This window comes from Ranitomeya variabilis, chromosome 2, assembly GCF_051348905.1.
Source record: "Ranitomeya variabilis isolate aRanVar5 chromosome 2, aRanVar5.hap1, whole genome shotgun sequence".
Lineage (NCBI taxonomy): Eukaryota > Metazoa > Chordata > Amphibia > Anura > Dendrobatidae > Ranitomeya > Ranitomeya variabilis.
The window spans coordinates 396,862,706-396,882,632 of record NC_135233.1 but is presented as its reverse complement, the minus strand read 5'-3'; positions in this window follow the sequence as shown (position 1 = coordinate 396,882,632).

Here is a 19,927-nt window from a genome sequence, read left to right as displayed (position 1 = left end):
TCCTTGACCCTCGCTATAAAGGCAAATTGCAAAATACTATGTCACATGAGAACCTCGAACAAATCTTAGCAACCAAACAAGCTACTCTTGTAGACCGTTTGATTCAGGCATTCCCAGCACACAGCGCCAGTGATGGTTCTCACACAAGCTGCAGGGGGCTACATGGCAGAGGTGTTAGGGGTGCACAGATCAGAAGTGGCGTTGGACAGAGGGGTTTTCTGACCAGGTTGTGGAGTGATTTCGCAATGACCGCAGACAGGACAGGTACTGCAGCATCTATTCAAAGTGACAGGAGACAACATTTGTCCAGTATGGTTACTAACTATTTTTCTTCCCTTATCGATGTTCTCCCTCAACCGTCATTCCCATTTGATTACTGGGCATCAAAATTAGACACCTGGCCTGAATTGGCAGAATATGCGTTGCAGGAGCTTGCTTGCCCAGCAGCTAGTGTGCTATCAGAAAGAGTATTCAGTGGCAGTGCTGCTGGTTCAATATTAACCGAAAAAAGGACTCGTCTGGCTACTAGTGTTGAGCGATACCGTCCGATACTTGAAAGTATCGGTATCGGAAAGTATCGGCTGATACCGGCAAAGTATCGGATCTAATCCGATACCCGATACCAATACAAGTCAATGGGACTCAAGTATCGGACGGTATCACTGATGGTTCCCAGGGTCTGAAGGAGAGGAAACTCTCCTTCAGGCCCTGGGATCCATATTAATGTGTAAAATAAAGAATTAAAATAAAAAATATGGATATACTCACCTCTCCGACGCAGCCTGGACCTTACCGAGGGAACCGGGAGCCTTCTTTGCTTAAAATGCGCGCTTTTACTTCCTTCCGCGACGTCACGGCTTCTGATTGGTCGCGTGCCGCCCATGTGGCCGCGACGCGACCAATCACAGCAAGCCGTGACGTAATTTTCAGGTCCTCAATGCCTAATTCTAGGCATTCAGGATTTTAAAATTACGATCCGGCTTGTGATTGGTCGCGTCGCGGTCACATGGGCGACGCGACCAATCACAAGCCGTGACGTCACGGGAGGCAGGAAACGCGCGCATTTTTAAAATTACGTCACGGCTTGTGATTGGTTGCGTGCCGCCCATGTGACCGCGACGCGACCAATCACAGCAAGCCGTGACGTAATTTCAGGTCCTGAATGCAGAAATAGGCATCAGGACCTGAAATTACGTCACGGCTTGCTGTGATTGGTCGCGTCGCGGTCACATGGGCGGCACGCAACCAATCACAAGCCGTGACGTAATTTTAAAAATGCGCGCGTTTCCTGCCTCCCGTGACGTCACGGCTTGTGATTGGTCGCGTCGCCCATGTGACCGCGACGCGACCAATCACAAGCCGGATCGTAATTTTAAAATCCTGAGACCAATCAGAAGCCGTGACGTCGCGGAAGGAAGTAAAAGCGCGCATTTTAAGCAAAGAAGGCTCCCGGTTCCCTCGGTAAGGTCCAGGCTGCGTCGGAGAGGTGAGTATAGCAATATTTTTTATTTTAATTCTTTGTTTTACACATTAATGTTGTTTCGATACCGATACCCGATACCACAAAAGTATCGGATTTCGGTATCGGAATTCCGATACCCGCAAGTATCGGCCGATACCCGATACTTGCGGTATCGGAATGCTCAACACTACTGGCTACCCAAAATGTGGATGATCTCACCTTCATTAAAATGAACCACTCCTGGATTTCAAATTATTTTGCCCCACCTTTCCCGGCTGACATCTAGCTTTTCTATAAAAAGGTCTTGCTTGTGGACTGGTCTTACTGAGTGTTCCAATCTGTTAATTTGCAGCAGCTGTTTGTCCAGCATACGACATGTTTACACCTCCCCCAATGGGAAAAATCCCCCACGGGGCTGTTGTCTCGCCACTTGGCGCAAGCACCCGTTACAGTGCTGATTGTCTGAAGAGGCGGGTGTGCCCGCTTTTGGTCGACGGCATTGCCACTGGGTCCCTCATAGTACAATGTAGTGTCTCTGGCAGTGGTGGTGCGCACCCAACGTCAGAAACACCGTTGTAACATGAGGGGCCCTGGGGCGGTACCGCCGGCCACAAGAGAGTTCCCCCCCTGCTCAAACTGTGCTGTACCACGTGCAAAATTATCTCGCACAGCTCCACCAATGTTTAGTCTATTCGCTGACATCATTCAATGTCTGGCACTGACAATACCAATTTGTAGACATCTATGATGCTACTTAAAGTAGTCTGGGTCAGTGTCCTATATTGGCACCATTAAATATTTACTGCCAAATTACTATGTCAGAAACTCAGCAGATGAGCCCACCCCTGTACCTAAGTATGCCACCCTTTTTATTTTTTGTTTGTTTGTTTTGCGAGACATTAACATCTATTTATATTTTGGGAGTACTGGGTCAGACACTCCTTGCAATACTCCTCCACTGACCACAATGCTGCCTGGCCTGCCTGTGTATCCATGTAACCGATGTAAAACTGCCATGAGCCTATTGTTTGTTATTTTAGGCCTTTGATAGCCTGTCTGCGGCCCCTACTTGCAATACTCCTCCACTGACCACAATGCTGCCTGGAGAGCCTGCCTGTGTATCCATGTAACCGATGTAAAACTGCCATGACTGCCTACTGTTTGTTATGTTAGGCCTTTGTGAGCCTGTCTGCGGCCCCTACTTGCAATACTCCTCCACTGACCACAATGCTGCCTGGAGTGCCTCCCTGTGTATCCATGTAACCGATGTAAAACTGCCATGACTGCCTACTGTTTGTTATTTTAGGCCTTTGTGAGCCTGTCTGCGGCCCCTACTTGCAATACTCCTCCACTGACCACGACAATGCTGCCCGTGTACCCCTGGAACCTATTTAAAAGTTCGTAGAGCCTAGTTATATATTTTATTTACTATTAATAAGGCCATGATGGACTACGCTGTACCACGCTACAAGCTAACCAGTCGACACTTCTTTTGCGAGAAAAGCCATCCCAACCCTCCACCAGCATGTAGAAGACCGCATTGTCCATGCACTCTGGCAATCTGTGAGTACAAAGGTGCACCTGACAACAGACGCATGGACCTGTAGGCATGGCCACGGAAGATTACGTGTCCATTACGGCGCAATGGGTTAATGTGTTGGATGCATGGTCCACAGGGGACAGCCTAATAAGTCTGTCTGCAGTCCCTAATTCAAACTGTCCTCCACTGGCTAAATCGGAGCTTCCACCTTCTGGCTTTCGGCCTATAGTATCAGAAATTAAACTGCATTTGGCCTTCAACTTTGGTTACGGCCTACTAACGGTGTCTGCCCCTGCCTGGTGTTTGTCCTCAACTGAATAAAGCTGAGCTTCAACCTTCTGGCTCTCATTAAGTGCTGTTATTTTAAAAATTGGTGGTTAGGGCCTACTAACGGTGTCTGCCCCTCCCTGGTGTTTTTCCTCAACTGAATAAAGCTGAGCTTCATCCTTCTGGCTCTCATTAAGTGCTGTTATTTTAAAAATTGGTGGTTAGGGCCTACTAACGGTGTCTGCCCCTGCCTGGTGTTTTTCCTCAACTGAATAAAGCTGAACTTCAACCTTCTGGCTTTCGGCCTATAGTATCAGAAATTAAACTGCATTTGGCCTTCAACTTTGGTTACGGCCTACTTACGGTGTCTGCCCCTGCCTGGTGTTTGTCCTCAACTGAATAAAGCTGAGCTTCATCCTTCTGGCTCTCATTAAGTGCTGTGTTTTTAAAAATTGGTGGTTAGGGCCTACTAACGGTGTCTGCCCCTCCCTGGTTTTTTTCCTCAACTGAATAAAGCTGAGCTTCAACCTTCTGGCTTTCGGCCTATAGTATCAGATATTAAACTGCATTTGGCCTTCAACTTTGCTTACGGCCTACTAACGGTGTCTGCCCCTCCCTGGTGTTTTTCCTCAACTGAATAAAGCTGAGCTTCAACCTTCTGGCTTTCGGCCTATAGTATCAGAAATTAAACTGCATTTGGCCTTCAACTTTGGTTACGGCCTACTAACGGTGTCTGCCCCTGCCTGGTGTTTGTCCTCAACTGAATAAAGCTGAGATTCATCCTTCTGGCTCTCATTAAGTGCTGTGTTTTTAAAAATTGGTGGTTAGGGCCTACTAACGGTGTCTGCCCCTCCCTGGTGTTTTTCCTCAACTGAATAAAGCTGAGCTTCAACCTTCTGGCTTTCGGCCTATAGTATCAGATATTAAACTGCATTTGGCCTTCAACTTTGGTTACGGCCTACTAACGGTGTCTGCTCCTCCCTGGTGTTTGCCCTCAACTGAATAAAGCTGAGCTTCAACCTTCTGGCTCTCATTAAGTGCTGTTATTTTAAAAATTGGTGGTTAGGGCCTACTAACGGTGTCTGCCCCTCCCTGGTTTTTTTCCTCAACTGAATAAAGCTGAGCTTCAACCTTCTGGCTTTCGGCCTATAGTATCAGATATTAAACTGCATTTGGCCTTCAACTTTGCTTACGGCCTACTAACGGTGTCTGCCCCTCCCTGGTGTTTTTCCTCAACTGAATAAAGCTGAGCTTCAACCTTCTGGCTTTCGGCCTATAGTATCAGAAATTAAACTGCATTTGGCCTTCAACTTTGGTTAGGGCCTACTAACGGTGTCTGCTCCTGCCTGGTGTTTGTCCTCAACTGAATAAAGCTGAGCTTCATCCTTCTGGCTCTCATTAAGTGCTGTGTTTTTTAAAAATTGGTGGTTAGGGCCTGCTAACGGTGTCTGCCCCTTCCTGGTTTTTTTCCTCAACTGAATAAAGCTGAGCTTCAACCTTCTGGCTTTCGGCCTATAGTTTCAGATATTAAACTGCATTTGGCCTTCAACTTTGGTTACGGCCTACTAACGGTGTCTGCCCCTCCCTGGTGTTTGCCCTCAACTGAATAAAGCTGAGCTTCAACATTCTGGCTTTGGGCCTATAGTATCAGATATTAAACTGCATTTGGCCTACTAGTGTGGTTGGGCCCTTAAAACAGTGTCTGCTGCTCCTGGGTTTGCTACTCCACTGAACAAAGCAATGCCGCCTGTTTAGTCCTGTCCTGTTACCAATTTTGAACTGCATTTAGCCTACTTTATTCTTTGGCCCTATATCTGTTTCCTCCTCATCCTGCCCATTGCCCAGCCACTGCTAGATGAGTCTGCTGGTACATTGACCTAGACCACTACATTCCCCTTGCACTCTACACAGCCAGAATCTGACCCTGCTGAAATTAAGGTTCCCCTTCCCGCATGTTATACCACCTTACACAGGGACAAAGAGGAAGGTGCAGATGAAGATGTTCCTTCATCAGGTGGGGGGGGCATACTCGTTGGCGACGTCACTGGCACAGGGCCCCTCAGAGTACGCAAAAGTGTCGCTGCTAGTGGGAGGCGCCCCCGCCGTGCAAACACACCGCTGTACTTTGAGGGGCCCTGTGCCAGTGCCAATGCGAACAAGTGTGCCCCCCTGCTTGCTCAGGATCACAGCACTTGCAACGTTGAAATACTTACCTCTCCCTGCTCCACCGCCGTGACGTAGTCCACGTTTCCTGGGCCCACTAAAGCCTTGAACCAGCCCTACCCCCCACAACTTTTGCCAAATGACCCCCAATTTCCTATGCCCAACTATTATTATAAAGTTAATTAAGATTGACAAGCTTCAGAAACAAGAATGGATGTTTTTGGCATTAAAATGGGCACTGTAGGTGTTTTCCTGGCCTCCACTCACTGCCGACTATGCTTCCCCATTGACTTGCATTGGGTTTCGTGTTTCGGTCGATCCCCGACTTTTAGCGATAATCGGCCGACGGCACTCGACTCGACTCTGGACAAAGTCGGGTTTCACAAAACCCGACTCGATCTTAAAAAAATGAAAGTCGCTCAACTCCACTCACCACACATCTAGATAAGTTCCTTAGGGGGTCTACTTTCCAAAATGGTGTTATTTGTGGGGGGTTTCAATGTTTAGGCACATCAGGGGCTCTCCAAACTCACCATGGCGTCCCATCTCAATTCCTGTCAATTTTGCATTGAAAAGTCAAACGGCGCTCCTTCCCTTCCGAGCGCTCCCATGTGCCCAAACAGTGGTTTTCCCCCACATATGGGGTATCAGCGTACTCAGGACAAATTGTACAACAACTATTGGGGTCTATTTTCTCCTGTTATCCTTGGTAAAATAAAACAAATTGGAGCTGAAGTAAATTTTTCGTGAAAAAAAGTTAAATGTTCATTTTTATTTAAGCATTCCAAAAATTCCTGTGAAACACCTGAAGGGTTAATAAACTTCTTGAATGTGGTTGTGAGCACCTTGAGGGGTGCAGTTTTTAGAATGGTGTCACACTTGGTTATTTTCAATCATATAGACCCCTCAAAATGACTTCAAATGAGATGTGGTCCCTAAAAAAAAAATGGTGTTGTAAAAATGAGAAATTGCTGGTCAACTTTTAACCCTTATAACTCCCTAACAAAAAAAAATTTGGTTCCAAAATTGTGCTGATGTAAAGTAGACATGTGCGAAATGTTACTTATTATGTATTTTGTGTGACATATCTCTGTGATTTAATTGCATAAAAATTCAAAGTTGGAAAATTGTGAAATTTTCTAAATTTTCGCCAAATTTCTGTTTTTTTCACAAATAAACGCAGGTAATATCAAAGAAATGTTACCACTATCATGAAGTACAATATGTATCGAGAAAACATTGTCAGAATCATCAAGATCTGTTCAAGCATTTCAGAGTTATAACCTCATAAAGGGACAGTGGTCAGAATTGTAAAAATTGGCCTGGTCATTAACGTGCAAACCACCCTTGGGGGTAAAGGGGTTAAGGGCAAACTCAAGTCTTTTCTGAGGTAGTGCAAAGTATCAATCACATCATCAATCAAGTCAGATTAGCAACATAAACAACGTGATATGAGGGACCTGTTACGAACCCCCAACGTTGGTTTGGGCGGGCTACAAGACGTGCATCCTGACCCGGAATTCTGCCACACCAACGCGGTTTTTTTCAGGTCTGAAAAGCAAAGAAATTCTTACAACAAGATTAGTAGTGGTCTCTGTTGGAGGCAGTCAATGTAAAAGCCTCCTTTGTAAAACCAGTAGGAAGCACCTTTAAGAAGGTGCAAACTATTTACAAGGCAGTTTTTGATCATGCACAGTTCATGATTCTGCAGTTCTCAAGGCAATGATGGACTTATGCAAAAACTGATGCAAACTCCTGGGATCCTCCTGTAACTGAGGGCCCCTTCAAGAAATAACCCTGGATGGGTTTTAAAGCAGCAAAGAGAAAGCTTAATAACTATTTACAGTCTTTTCAGAGCTCTTCTTCTATTTGAATAGGTCCGGAGGTAGTACTGGCGGAGGTAGTCCTGCTGGATACTTTCGACTACCTGGTACTACGTATAGTGCATCTGCACTCCTGATGGGGATCTGTGTGCTCACAGTTCTCCGCGGCACAGTAGTTTGGGTGCACTTGGCGCACATGGTGACCAGTGCAGGGGTCACCTGTTTGGGAGAAGATCATGGTGTTCCTGATGGTACTGAATCAGGGTGGTGGAGTGGCGACGCTGCGGTTTCAGGCTTGTACTTATAGATATGGAGGGCATACCAACCTTTGTCTCCCCAATGTCGCGTGTATGTGACATGGTCACCAGGGTACAGATCCCGGTCTGGGTGTTTCTCCATTAGGTGCGCCTCCACATCGTGCCGATTCACAAAGACCTTGGGATAGAGATCTGGCTCTTTAATAAAACCCCAGCCTCCTTGAAGGTGGAATGTCACGACCGTCCCATAATGCTGTGGGCCCCAGTCCACCTGGCTCATCTACCTGGCCCGGGCTTTGGCCTGTAGATCTTTTTCGCGGTCAGCCTGGCGTCGGCGCTCTGCCTCCCTCTCCCTCTGCTCTTGCCGGAGGATTTCCTGGCGTCGGTATTCCGCTAGTCTGACCACCTCTATCTTCTCCCCCTCTGGCTGGGCCTCCCCAGGGAACCCGATCAGGTTGGGAGTGGCGTGGGTCCACTTAAAGGTTACCCACTCCCCTTGGACATTCACAGTCCGCTTAATGGGCTGCAGGGGAACGTCAGCGGTCTTCAAAGTCTCCCAGGGCCTCTCTCATTCCAGGCGGCTACACACCCGTCCAGGTGGTGGCGGGGGCAAGTCTACAGCCACTGGCAGGGGTTCCTCGGCTACCGGGGCAGGGTTGACGTCATTACCTGCCGCCGTGGCGTCTCCTCTGCAGGCTGGGGCTCCGGCAGCTGGCTGCGTCGCTGCCCCTCGTTGCCGGCAGTCGCGCGATGCCACAAGCTCCGGAGCTGACGACACAGCTCTTCCACCTCCGCTCCAAGAACCTCCTGGTTCATACAGTCTGGCAAGGTCCTGCTCTGTTCCCATTGGCTGGAACAGCTGCGGGTTTTCTCCCCCTCTTCCAGACGACCTCCGCTCGCCATGATGCCAACCAGGTTCTGCCCAATGTCTTTCTGTTGTTGCTGCTCCTTCTCTTCTGGAGAGCGGTTCCTTCTTCTCCCTCCACCATCCCAGACCAGGAGGAGGACCTTCCTTGTTGATGGGCAAATCTCTCGGACATAGTAGTATCTGTGAGGGTCAGGCTCCACTTTTGCGCCGTTCTTCCAGGCTACGCCCACGATGACACACCCCACTTCTCCTGCATGCCACATGGCGCTGTAATGGCTGCGGTTTTGGCGGGAATTTTGGCGTTCTTTTGCAATACACAGTTCTTAAGCAAATCACAGTTCAAGCACAATTCTGGCACAATTCTTAGGCGCACATGACCAGATTTTCAGGCTTAAGTAGACCCTGTTCGTGACGGCAAAAGATTGGAGCGCCCCCGTGGGCAAGGGGTACTCCGTACCGGGTCCTTTGGTTCTCAAACGGGGATGTCACGGTGGCTGACCCGGTCCGTGGCCCTCGGGACGTCCGTGGTACAATGGGAAAGGTCTTTAAAGGGGAAATGTTCGTGACACCACCTGTGGTATTCGGTCAGGGTGACCGACGCTGCTTAGGGGTCTGCTGGGGTGATGTTATAGCAGCTAGATGGTATACCTTCCCAAAGGTGAAGTGTGTCCCCAGGGCTTCCCAGAGTGTAGATGGTGGATGGTGTGAGGTGCAGTGAAGAACAAGGATACAAGGTTGCAGTCTTTACCTTTTACTGAAGACTCCAGCATCCACAGTCCAGAGCACCAGATCACAGGGCAGGCAGAGTCCAGCCGGTTTGGAGGCAAGTCCAGAGTCCCCTTATCCAGGTGGAAATCAGTAGCCTTCCTCTAGCACCTGGATGTTGTAGTACCTTACTGCTGAGCCTCTCATAAGGTCCTCACAACTATTGTAGATGTTCTAGATGTTGTGTCTCTCTCGGTCCCCCAGATGGATAGGACAAACCCGTATGACCGGTGGCGTGAGGCTTTTTACAGGGACTCTATCATGCCCCAGCCTCTCGTGGGTGCCACCTTGCCTCCTGGGTATAGGGCGGGCAGGTAACATGGAATTAGCTGTCCTGCCAGTCTCTGAAGCAAGGCATAAAGGACTGTTGCTCCCTCGGTGTTCCGGCTACCAGGTCCTGCGCCTCAGAAGGAGGCAGCCTGTGTAGGGCAGAACTCCTTCTGGTTTCCTCTCCTTTTGCCATGACTTCTTCTCACTCTTTACAATACAGTTCTTCTTCAGTGTCTCTTTCTGGAAGCTGCTGCACGTGGGGCAGGTGCAGCTCTGTGTCCTTCTGTCTAGCCATCTGACAAGATCCCACCCCTGTCAGGGACCAACTACCTGACCCAAAGCTCAGCCAGCAACTAACTAACTTCCTATCCAGGCCACCAGTTTTACCTAATTGTGAAGAGTGCCCTAATAAATAGGAGCATAGCTCCCCCTGGTGGACTGGAGTATGAAATGTGTTGTGTGTTGGTGTTACCTGAAAAAGAGATCTCCTTTATTGCCTCCAAACGTAACACCACTCCCCCCTAGAGGAGAATGATATTACTGCAACAACCAGGACCCTGGGGCGCTGCATTTCCATCTCCTCATGGATACAAGAAATGGTCAGAACCAGAACATTTGAGGACAGTCCTGTTGTCTCCAGAACTAGGTGCTACCATTTGTTTTAAATAGGAAACCCATGAAGTTACAACACAGGACTTTTGGCTTCTATTGGCTTCTATGGGCCCATTATAGGACGCCATATATGCTGGAGATTACTCAGAGGTTGGCACCAGAGGAAAAAAATAGAAAAAGATACAAAGCAGCAACCGCTCCCCACCCCCGCCCAAATCCTGTGGAGTCATGTTGCCATCAGTCGTGCGTTCCGCCAGTAGAAGCCGTTATTGTATTTAATCCACTCAGTCCAGTGGGCCGGCGCTGTGCAATGCCACGTCGGGCAGGCAGTAATTTGGGGCTTGCCGCCATCGATCAGAGGTGGGATTGCTCCTTTTCAGTTACATTTACAGATATATATTTTTTCACTTTCTTCCCAGAGCAGAGACTTTGTGGCATCGATTTCTTTTGTCGTTGTAAGTGCGTATTTCAAAGCCTGAAATTGAAATCATAAAATAGAGCAGAAAATGTCTAATTTTACGGCTTTTTTATCGGGGAGGACTGGAGGAACAGTTACATCATTGGAGATAATCTTTATATTTAACTCATTAAGTGATGGATATATGAACAGATAAATGTCTGGAGTAAAACACAGGGGCTGACGGACTGCTGTCTGCGGACGATGAGCTCATGGTGGTCATACAAGGGGACGATACAGACATATGCTCATTAATTATGAGTAAGGCTTGGACTTCATTCGTTTCTCTTGCATAGCTGAGTAATTCATGGGGATGTGTAAAACTTTATGATTCTATTAGGAAAACATGTACAATATATTCCAGTAACTTCCTCAGTGCTCTAGAAAAGTCAATGTAGAGCAAAACAGAGAAGCAAGAACTGCAGGTGAGAGGAGGGGGATGCAGCTGCAGCTTCTCTCCTTAAGGCCCCGTCACACATAGCTATTTACCAACGATCACGACCAGCGATACGACCTGGCCGTGATCGTTGGTAAGTCGCTGTGTGGTCGCTGGGGAGCTGTCACACAGACAGCTCTCTCCAGTGACCAACGATCAGGGGAACGACTTCGGCATCGTTGAAACTGTCTTCAACGATGCCGAAGTCCCCCTGCAGCACCCGGGTAACCAGGGTAAACATCGGGTTACTAAGCGCAGGGCCGCGCTTAGTAACCCGATGTTTACCCTGGTTACCAAAAAAAACAAACAGTACATACTCACCATCTGATGTCCGTCAGGTCCCTTGCCGTCTGCTTCCTGCTCTGACTGAGTGCCGCCGTACAGTGAGAGCAGAGCGCAGCGGTGACATCACCGCTGTGCTGTACTTTCACTTTCACTTTGCGGCGCTCAGTCAGTGTGGGAAGCAGACGGCAAGGGACCTGACGGACATCAGATGGTGAGTATGTACTGTTTGTTTTTTTTTACATTTACGCTGGTAACCAGGGTAAACATCGGGTTACTAAGCGCGGCCCTGCGCTTAGTAACCCGATGTTTACCCTGGTTACCAGTGAAGACATCGCTGGATCGGTGTCACACACACCGATTCAGCGATGTCAGCGGGACCTCAACGACCAAAAAATGGCCCAGGCCATTCCGACACGACCAGCGATCTCACAGCAGGGGCCTGATCGCTGGTACGTGTCACACATAGCGAGATCGCTACTGAGGTCGCTGTTGCGTCACAAAACTTGTGACTCAGCAGCGATCTCGCTAGCGATCTCGCTATGTGAGACGGGGCCTTTAGTGTCTGTGAGGCTGCATGCTGTGAAAGGGGAGGAGGAGCAGAATGGGACACTTTTTGATCCTTTATCTAGATATTAGTGAACCGAGACAATGCAAATTGAATTCCTGTTGAATATTTAGGATTTCACAGAACTCATTGAATTTGAACAATCGGAAATGTAAACAATTTGCTCTTCACTATGGTCTCTGCTACACCAGAACCTTGCTAAAGATTGCATCAGCCATGAAAGGCTCACATAACCTCGGGTGGGGACAGGTGGGTCCCCCATATTCACGATACATATCATATATCACAGCAGTTAAGAGGGACATTTGTAGCCTGTATAAAAGCTGAGGCAAGGAATGAAGCAAACAGTTTATGGTGAATCAGCATTGTAAGAGGACGTCACAGCACAATGTAGATAAAGAGAAAAAACACATTGTAAAACTTACAAATAGTGTGTGACATCACAGAAGGGAAAAAGATAAGTGATGAACGGGCGGCTTTTTACCACCAATTACCATCCTTTTACCCATATATTTTTAGGACATTGGACATTGCCATGGCTGTGTTTGCATTAAAGAGCTTGAAAAATGTTGGCTACAGCCCTAGTAGACTTCAGAGTGTTAAGTACTTGCGCACATCACTAATGCTCAGATACTTGGATCAAGGTACGATAAGAGTTTATAGGAATACAAGTTCAGAAACTTCTTGTATAAACTAAGAACTTCATGTTCAGTTTGGAAATGTTTGCTGAGCAGATAGGTGAATGGATGTGCAGTTCTGGTCACTTTTTCTTTACAATTGTGAAGCTCTCTGTGCATGAAATATCACATCTCACCGCGGTCTATGTGTCTATTGAGTCCCGGGCTTGTGACTCGCCTCTGGTTTATTGTATATTGATAGAAGTAAACATGTCGCAAAACATCTGTACAACTGCCTATGAGGCTAAATACCATGTGCTATTAGTCACAGCAGAGAGGAGTGGCACTGAGGAGTTGCCAATGAGGCTAGGTGGGTGGAGATTAAGTAACAGGGAGTGGGGACACTGAGGAGCTGCTAATGAGGCTAGGTGGGTGGAGATTAAGTAATGGACGGGGGACACTGAGGAGTTGCCAATGAGGCAAGGTGGGCAGAGATTAAATAACAGGGAGGAGGGACACTGAGGAGCCGCCAGTGAGGCTAGGCGGGTGAAAATTAAGTAACAGGGAGGAAGGACATTGAGGAGCTGCCAATGAGACTGGGTGGGTGGAGATTAAGTAACAGGAAGGAGGGACACTGATGAGCTGCCAATGAGGCTAGGTGGGTGGAGATTAAGTAACAGGGAGGAGGGACACCAAAGAGCTGTCAATAAGGCTAGGTGGGTGGAGATTAAGAAACAGGGAGGAGGGACACTGAGCTTCCAGTGATGATAGATGGGTGGAGATTAAGTAACAGGGAGGATGGACACTGAGGAGCTGCCAGTGAGGATAGGAGGGTGGAGATTAAGTAACAGGGAGGAGGGACACTGAGGAGCTGCCAGTGAGCATAGGTGGGTAGAGATTAATTAACAGTGAGGAGGGACACTGAGGAGCTGTTAATTAGGATAGCTGGCCAGAGATTAAGCAACAGGGAGGAAGGACATTGAGGAGCCGCCAATAAGGCTAGGTGGGTAGAGATTAAGTAACAGTGAGGAGGGACACTGAAGAGCTGTCAATGAGGCTAGGTGGGTGGAGATTAAGTAACAGGGAGGAGGAACACTGAGGAGCTGCCAATGAGGCTAGGTGGCAAAGATTAAGTAACAGGAAGGAGAAACACCGAGGAGCTGCCAATGAGGCTAGGTGGGCAGAGATTAAGTAACAGGTAGGAGAAACACTGAGGAGCTGCCAATGAGGCTAGGTGGAAGAGATTAAGTAACGGAGGAGAAACACGGAGGAGCTGCCAATGAGGCTTGGTGGGTAGATATTAAGTAACAGGGAGGAGGAACACTGAGGAGCTGCCAATGAGGCTAGGTGGCAAAGATTAAGTAACAGGAAGGAGAAACACCGAGGAGCTGCCAATGAGGCTAGGTGGGCAGAGATTAAGTAACAGGTAGGAGAAACACTGAGGAGCTGCCAATGAGGCTAGGTGGAAGAGATTAAGTAACGGAGGAGAAACACGGAGGAGCTGCCAATGAGGCTTGGTGGGTAGATATTAAGTAACAGGTAGGAGGGACACTGAGGAGCTTCCAATGAGGCTAGGTGGGTGGAGATTACGTAACAGGTAGGAGAGACACTGAGGAGTTGCCAATGAGTCTAGGTGGGTGGAGATTAAGTAACAGGAAGGAGGGACACTGAGGTGCTTCCGAAGAGGCTAGGTGGGTGGAGATTACGTAACAGGTAGGAGAGACACTGAGGAGCTGCCAATGAGTCTAGGTAGGTGGAGATTAAGTAACAGGGAGGAGGGACACTGATCAGCTGCCAATGAGGCTAGGTGGGTGGAGATTAAGTAACAAGGAGGAGGGACACTGAGGAGCTGCCAATGAGGCTAGGTGGCAGAGATTAAATAACAGGGAGGAGGGACACTGAGGAGCTGTCAATGAGACTAGGCAGGTGGAAATTAAGTAACAGGGAGGAGAAACACCGAGGAGCTGTTAATTAGGATAGGTGGCCAGAGATTAAAGTGTGCTCTTAATAACAGGTAAAAATGTGATGCTTGAAACACATAGAAAAGTATGCTTAATTTTGGTTCTCTCATATGGATTTTCTAATGGATGTCTTAAAGTCTGAACTGCAATTTTTTCTGTAAACTGTCACAAAAATTCAGATTCCACCAAAAAGTCCATCTAGAATGAAATGGAAACAAGTAGGAAAACAGGTGGGGAGGAGGGGGATGTGGCTGCAGGTTTTCACTCTTTGTCTATGATATTATGTCATGAAAGGGGAGGAGGACCACTGAATATATATTGTACTATAACTATATATACAAAAAAAAAAAGGGGGAAGGTTGTCCCTTAATCCAGAAGAGCATTTGTGAGGTCAGACCCTGAAGTTGGAGGGAGGCCGGGCTCACAATCTCGGGGGTTGGATGGGGCCAAGGTCCAGGCTCTGTGCAGCTGCTCAGACATAATGTCTTATAATGGAGACTATAACCCCGGCCTCCCCCCAACATCAGGGTCTGACCCCATAAATGCTCTTTTGGATGAGACGGTAAAACGTCCAACAGATGCATCCAAAATCTTTCCCAGAAGATCAGGAGCCATTATATCTGCAGAACAGCGACTCCATATTAATGTCTAAGGCTGCCGGTGGAAGGTAGAAAAGCTCCAGGAGGTGGATGTGGAGGGGCACATACTTTTTTCTATACAGTAAATGTATCAGAAATTCATGAATCTTTCCCGATTTGGCACAATCTGTTATTTTTTCTGAATTTTATAGCTATAAAGAACTTGTGAACCTTCATTTTTATACTGCAGTTGATTATTCTGGAAAACAATGCCAATAACATTAACTCTCGGATACGCTGCGGTTGTGAAGGCGAGACTCTAACACATACACCTATGGCATTAAATAAAACTAAAAGTATTAAAAATGTAATTGGAAAATGTCAGACAGTTCAATCCATGACGGAAAGCACCACGGGCACAAGGTTTTACTGCCGCACATTTTTCACTTGTTTTACAGCGTACAGTAAATCAGCTAAGAGGATTTAACTTGTGATGACATTATTTACTTTGTATCATTTTAAATAGCAAAAAAAATTAAAAGAAAAAGATCATTTGTGCCAATGTGTGTGGAATGTGTAAATGACAAGCTGGCAGATCGGCTCCAGCGCGAGGCGCAAGCCGCGGGGACACGGGAGGGTTTACACTTTCATATGCTGCGATTGGCAGATTGTGTTGTAACAATAGAGTCATTTCGAGGGCACCTTCATAAACAGTCACACAAATTGTAGGACAACATTCTGTGCCATTTGTGTTCAGCCTTTTGGCTCGAAAAGTTATTGCTTCTGAGCGTCAATACTGAAGATGAGCAAATGTAAAGTATGAGAAACCTGTGCTGGTTACAAAGTGAGAATCCACAGTGTATCGACCTGGACTTTACTGCTGCTTCATTTCTACTCAAATAGCAAAGAAACTTGTTACAATGTGTCAGCGAAGGAAGAGCTGTAATTCCGGAGTACAGAGGGAAATGTCTTTGTGATCGGGTCAGAAGAGATTTCAGCCCCTAAATGTAGAGAAGAATCTCCATTCAGCAACTGCCAGCAGAGATGGAAGCACAAAGTATAGAAGAAAGCTCAGATCGTTTTAGATTGTAATGGATGGACTGGGCCATTCCTGCATCGCATGGAGAGGACACCCCTGCTTCTCATCAAACCTGCATTTTTTTTACCAGTTTGTGGCTAATGTTCTCAGTTGATCCTTGGGTACCACCAAAATGGTCACTGTCATTTCAACGAACTTTGCATAAATCAATAGCACAAACTAATATAAGAAACAGTTATATTCTAACCATTTATTTTACTCACTTATATAGCGCTATCATAGTCCGTGGCGTTGTGCCAACATCATTACTGTCCCCATTGAGGCTCACAATCTAATTTCTTATCAGTATGTGTTGCATTTGTGGGAAGAAAATGTGGAAACTGTGGAGGAAACCCACCAAACACAGGGAGAACATACAAATCCATGCATATGTCTTAATTATCGAATAAATAGACCTCCTTCACTGATGAGCTACTTCTCTCCATGGATCCTAACTCATCATTTACTCTGGAAAACTGATGAAAAATGACCTGGTCAGGATAAGACAGGCTGGCAACTCACTGTGAGAGGAGGTAAGGTAAGAGAGACAGCTTTGCTGCTTCTTACTAAGTCTCCCCCTCAGTGCTGGATTAACAGCTACACTTGCTGCTGCTGATTTTTAGTAACTGTTTTTTTTCTATTCACCATGACAGCACCCACTGAGAGAGGGGATCCGCCCCTAGGAACAGGAAACCTGCAGAGAGATAAAAGGGGAAGCCCTCCCTCGCTCCTCAGTTGGTTTCCTGTTCCTAGAAGGGAACCTAAGGAGAAGATTCCTGAAGATGAAGAGGAAAACCCGCCTGGATTGTTGCCTGTGCAGTTCTGGCTGAGCGGCAGGGGCTCCAGTGCGGGTAATAGGGTTGGGGGAATATTCCTGCGGGCTCCCCCTCCTCTGTGACACATGAGGAACAAGGCTTCCCATGTGCTTTCAACAGTCTCCCTGCTGGGACTCTGAGGGACCATCTCACTATTGCAGCCGCAGCGATGGCATGTGACAAGCCTGTTTGGCAGAGGCCCGGAGCGGTGCAATATTGCCTTGCGCAGGCGTGTACTCCGGAGGACAGAGAATGAACTTCAATCCAATATTGCGGCCAGCATGCAGCCAGCGGGTAAGGAAAGGGTGAATCAAACACCCGAAAACCCCGCCCATATGACACAAAACTGGTCCCGCCAAATTCAGGTGACAGGTTCCCTTTAAAGATCTGGTTAAAAGAGAGTGGAACAGACGGGGCAAAAAGGGTTTGTGCCCATAGCTTGTAAAAGACGCTACCCGTTTGACGAGGACCTAGCGACTTGGGCTAAAATACCTAAGGTGGACGCTGCGGTAGCCTCTACTTTTTGCCGCTTCTCCTTGCCTGTAGAGGATGCAGGGACCCTGTCTGATCCAATGGATCAGAAATCGGATGCTCTTCTAAAAAAATCCTGGGAACCATGCATTACTGCATTTAAGCCAGCAATTTCAGCCACATGTACGGGCAGATCTATGCTAGTTTGGCTGGATCAGCTGGACCAAAATATAAAGAATGGAAAGTCAAGAGAGAAATTACGCTCTACCATTCCCTTGATTAAAGGTGCTGCGGCTTTTTTGTCAGATGCCTCTATAGACTCTCTCCGTTTGGCAGCCAGGACAGCTAATCTAGTACAGCTCGTAGAGCGTTATGGTTAAAGAACTGCAGAGGTGATGCCCAATCCAGGTCTAAGCTTTGTGCGATACCCTGTCAAGGTGAGTACCTTTTTGGATCTGTGCTTGATGATATCCTGACTAAAGCAGGTGAGCGGAAAAATGGGTTTCCTAATCCTTTCATTCCCTCCTACAGAAGGGCATTCAGGAAGCCGGCATTTGGCAGGAGAAAGGACTTTAAAGATCGCTGGAATAACAGAGATTTCAGACAGAAGGGGAACCTATTTTACAGACGTCCCTTCAAACCTTCTGATAGATCCCGCTAGTTCTTTCCTGCCAGTAGGTTACTACATTTTAGTCATCAATGGAGGAAGATAACTGCTAATTCCTGGGCCATTAACCCCTTCATGACCTTGGGATTTTCCATTTTTATGTGTTCATTTTTCGCTCCCCTCCTTCCCAGAGCCATAACTTTTTTAATTTTTCCGTCAATTTGGCCATGTGAGGGCTTATTTTTTGCGGGACGAGTTGTACTTTTGAACGACATCATTGGTTTTACCATGTCATGTACTATAAAACGAGAAAAAAATTCCAAGTGCGGTGAAATTGCAAAAAAAGTGCAGTCCCACACTTGTTTTTTGTTTGGCTTTTTTGCTAGGTTCACTAAATGCTAAAACTGACCCGCCATTATGATTCTCCAGGTCATTACGAGTTCATAGACACCTAAAATGACTAGATTATTTTTTATCTAAGTGGTGAAAAAAAATCCAAACTTTGCTAAAAAAAAAATAAAAAAAAAATGCGCCATTTTCCGATACTTGTAGCGTCTCCATTTTTCATGATCTGGGGTCGGTTGAGGGCTTATTTTTTGCATGCCGAGCTGGCGTTTTTAATGATACCATTTCAGTGCAGATATGTTCTTTTGATTGCCCGTTATTGCATTTTATCGAATTTTTTTCTCGCTACGCTGTTTAGCGAACAGGTTAATGCTTTTTTTATTGATAGATCGGGCGATTCTAAATGCGGCAATACCAAATATGTGTAGGTTTGATTATTTTTTTATTGATTTATTTTGAATGGGGGGAAAGGGGGGTGATTTAAACTTTTATATTTTTTTTATTTCTTTCACATTTTTTTTTACTTTTTTTTTTACTTTTGCCATGCTTCAATATCCTCCATGGGAGGCTAGAAGCTGGCACAACGCGATCGGCTCAGCTACATAGCAGCGATCTGATGTTTGCTGCTATGTAGCAGAAATGCAGCTGTGCTGTTAGCGCCGACCACATGGTGGCGCTCACAGCTGCCGGGGATCAGTAACCATAGAGGTCTCAAGGACCTCTATGGTTACTATTCAGAAGCATCGCCGACCTCCAATCATGTGACGGGGGTCGGCGATGCACTCATTTCCGGCCGCCCAGCCGGAAGCGCCGGTTAAATGCCGCTGTCTGCGTTTGACAGCGGCATTTAACTAGTTAATAGCGGCGGGTGAATCGCGATTTCACCCGCCGCTATTGCGGGCACATGTCAGCTGTTCAAAACAGCTGACATGTCCCGGCTTTGATGCGGGCTCACCGCGGAGCCCTGCATCAAAGCAGGGGATCTGGCCTTGCACGTACTATCCCGTCCGAGGTCAGAAAGGGGTTAATATCGTGTCATCCTGCCTTACCTTAGACCAGTGTTCCCCAACTCCGGTCCTCAAGAGCCACCAACAGGTCATGTTTTCAAGATTTCCTTAGTATTGCCCAGGTGATAATTGCATTACCTGGACAGGCAAGCCTTCAATCACCTGTGCAATACTAAGGTAATCCTGAAAACATGACCTGTTGGTGGCTCTTGAGGACCGGAGTTGGGGAACACTGCCTTAGACCTTATCCGGAAACCTCCACATTCTTTCCTTTTGACTTCCTTAAATTTCCAGCCACAGCAGGAGGCATTAGAGTTAAGGTACCGTCACACTCAGCGACGCTGCGGCGATATAGACAACGAGCCGACCTAAACTAGATCGCTGGAGCGTCGCTGTTTAGGTCGCTGTAGAGACGTCACACACAGCAGCTCCAGAGCGATGCAGGAGCGATCCAGTGATGTAACGGCGACTCACTTCTCGTTCTCGCTGGTTGTTAGCTCCATTACATCCATTGTTAGCGTCGTTGCTTTTGATGTCAAACATGAAGATACACGCCGACCTGGCGACGAAATAAAGTTCTGGACTTCTAGCTCCGACCAGCGATGGCACAGCGGGATCCAGATCGCTGCTGCGTGTCAAACACAACGAGATCGCTATCCAGGACGCTGCAACATCACG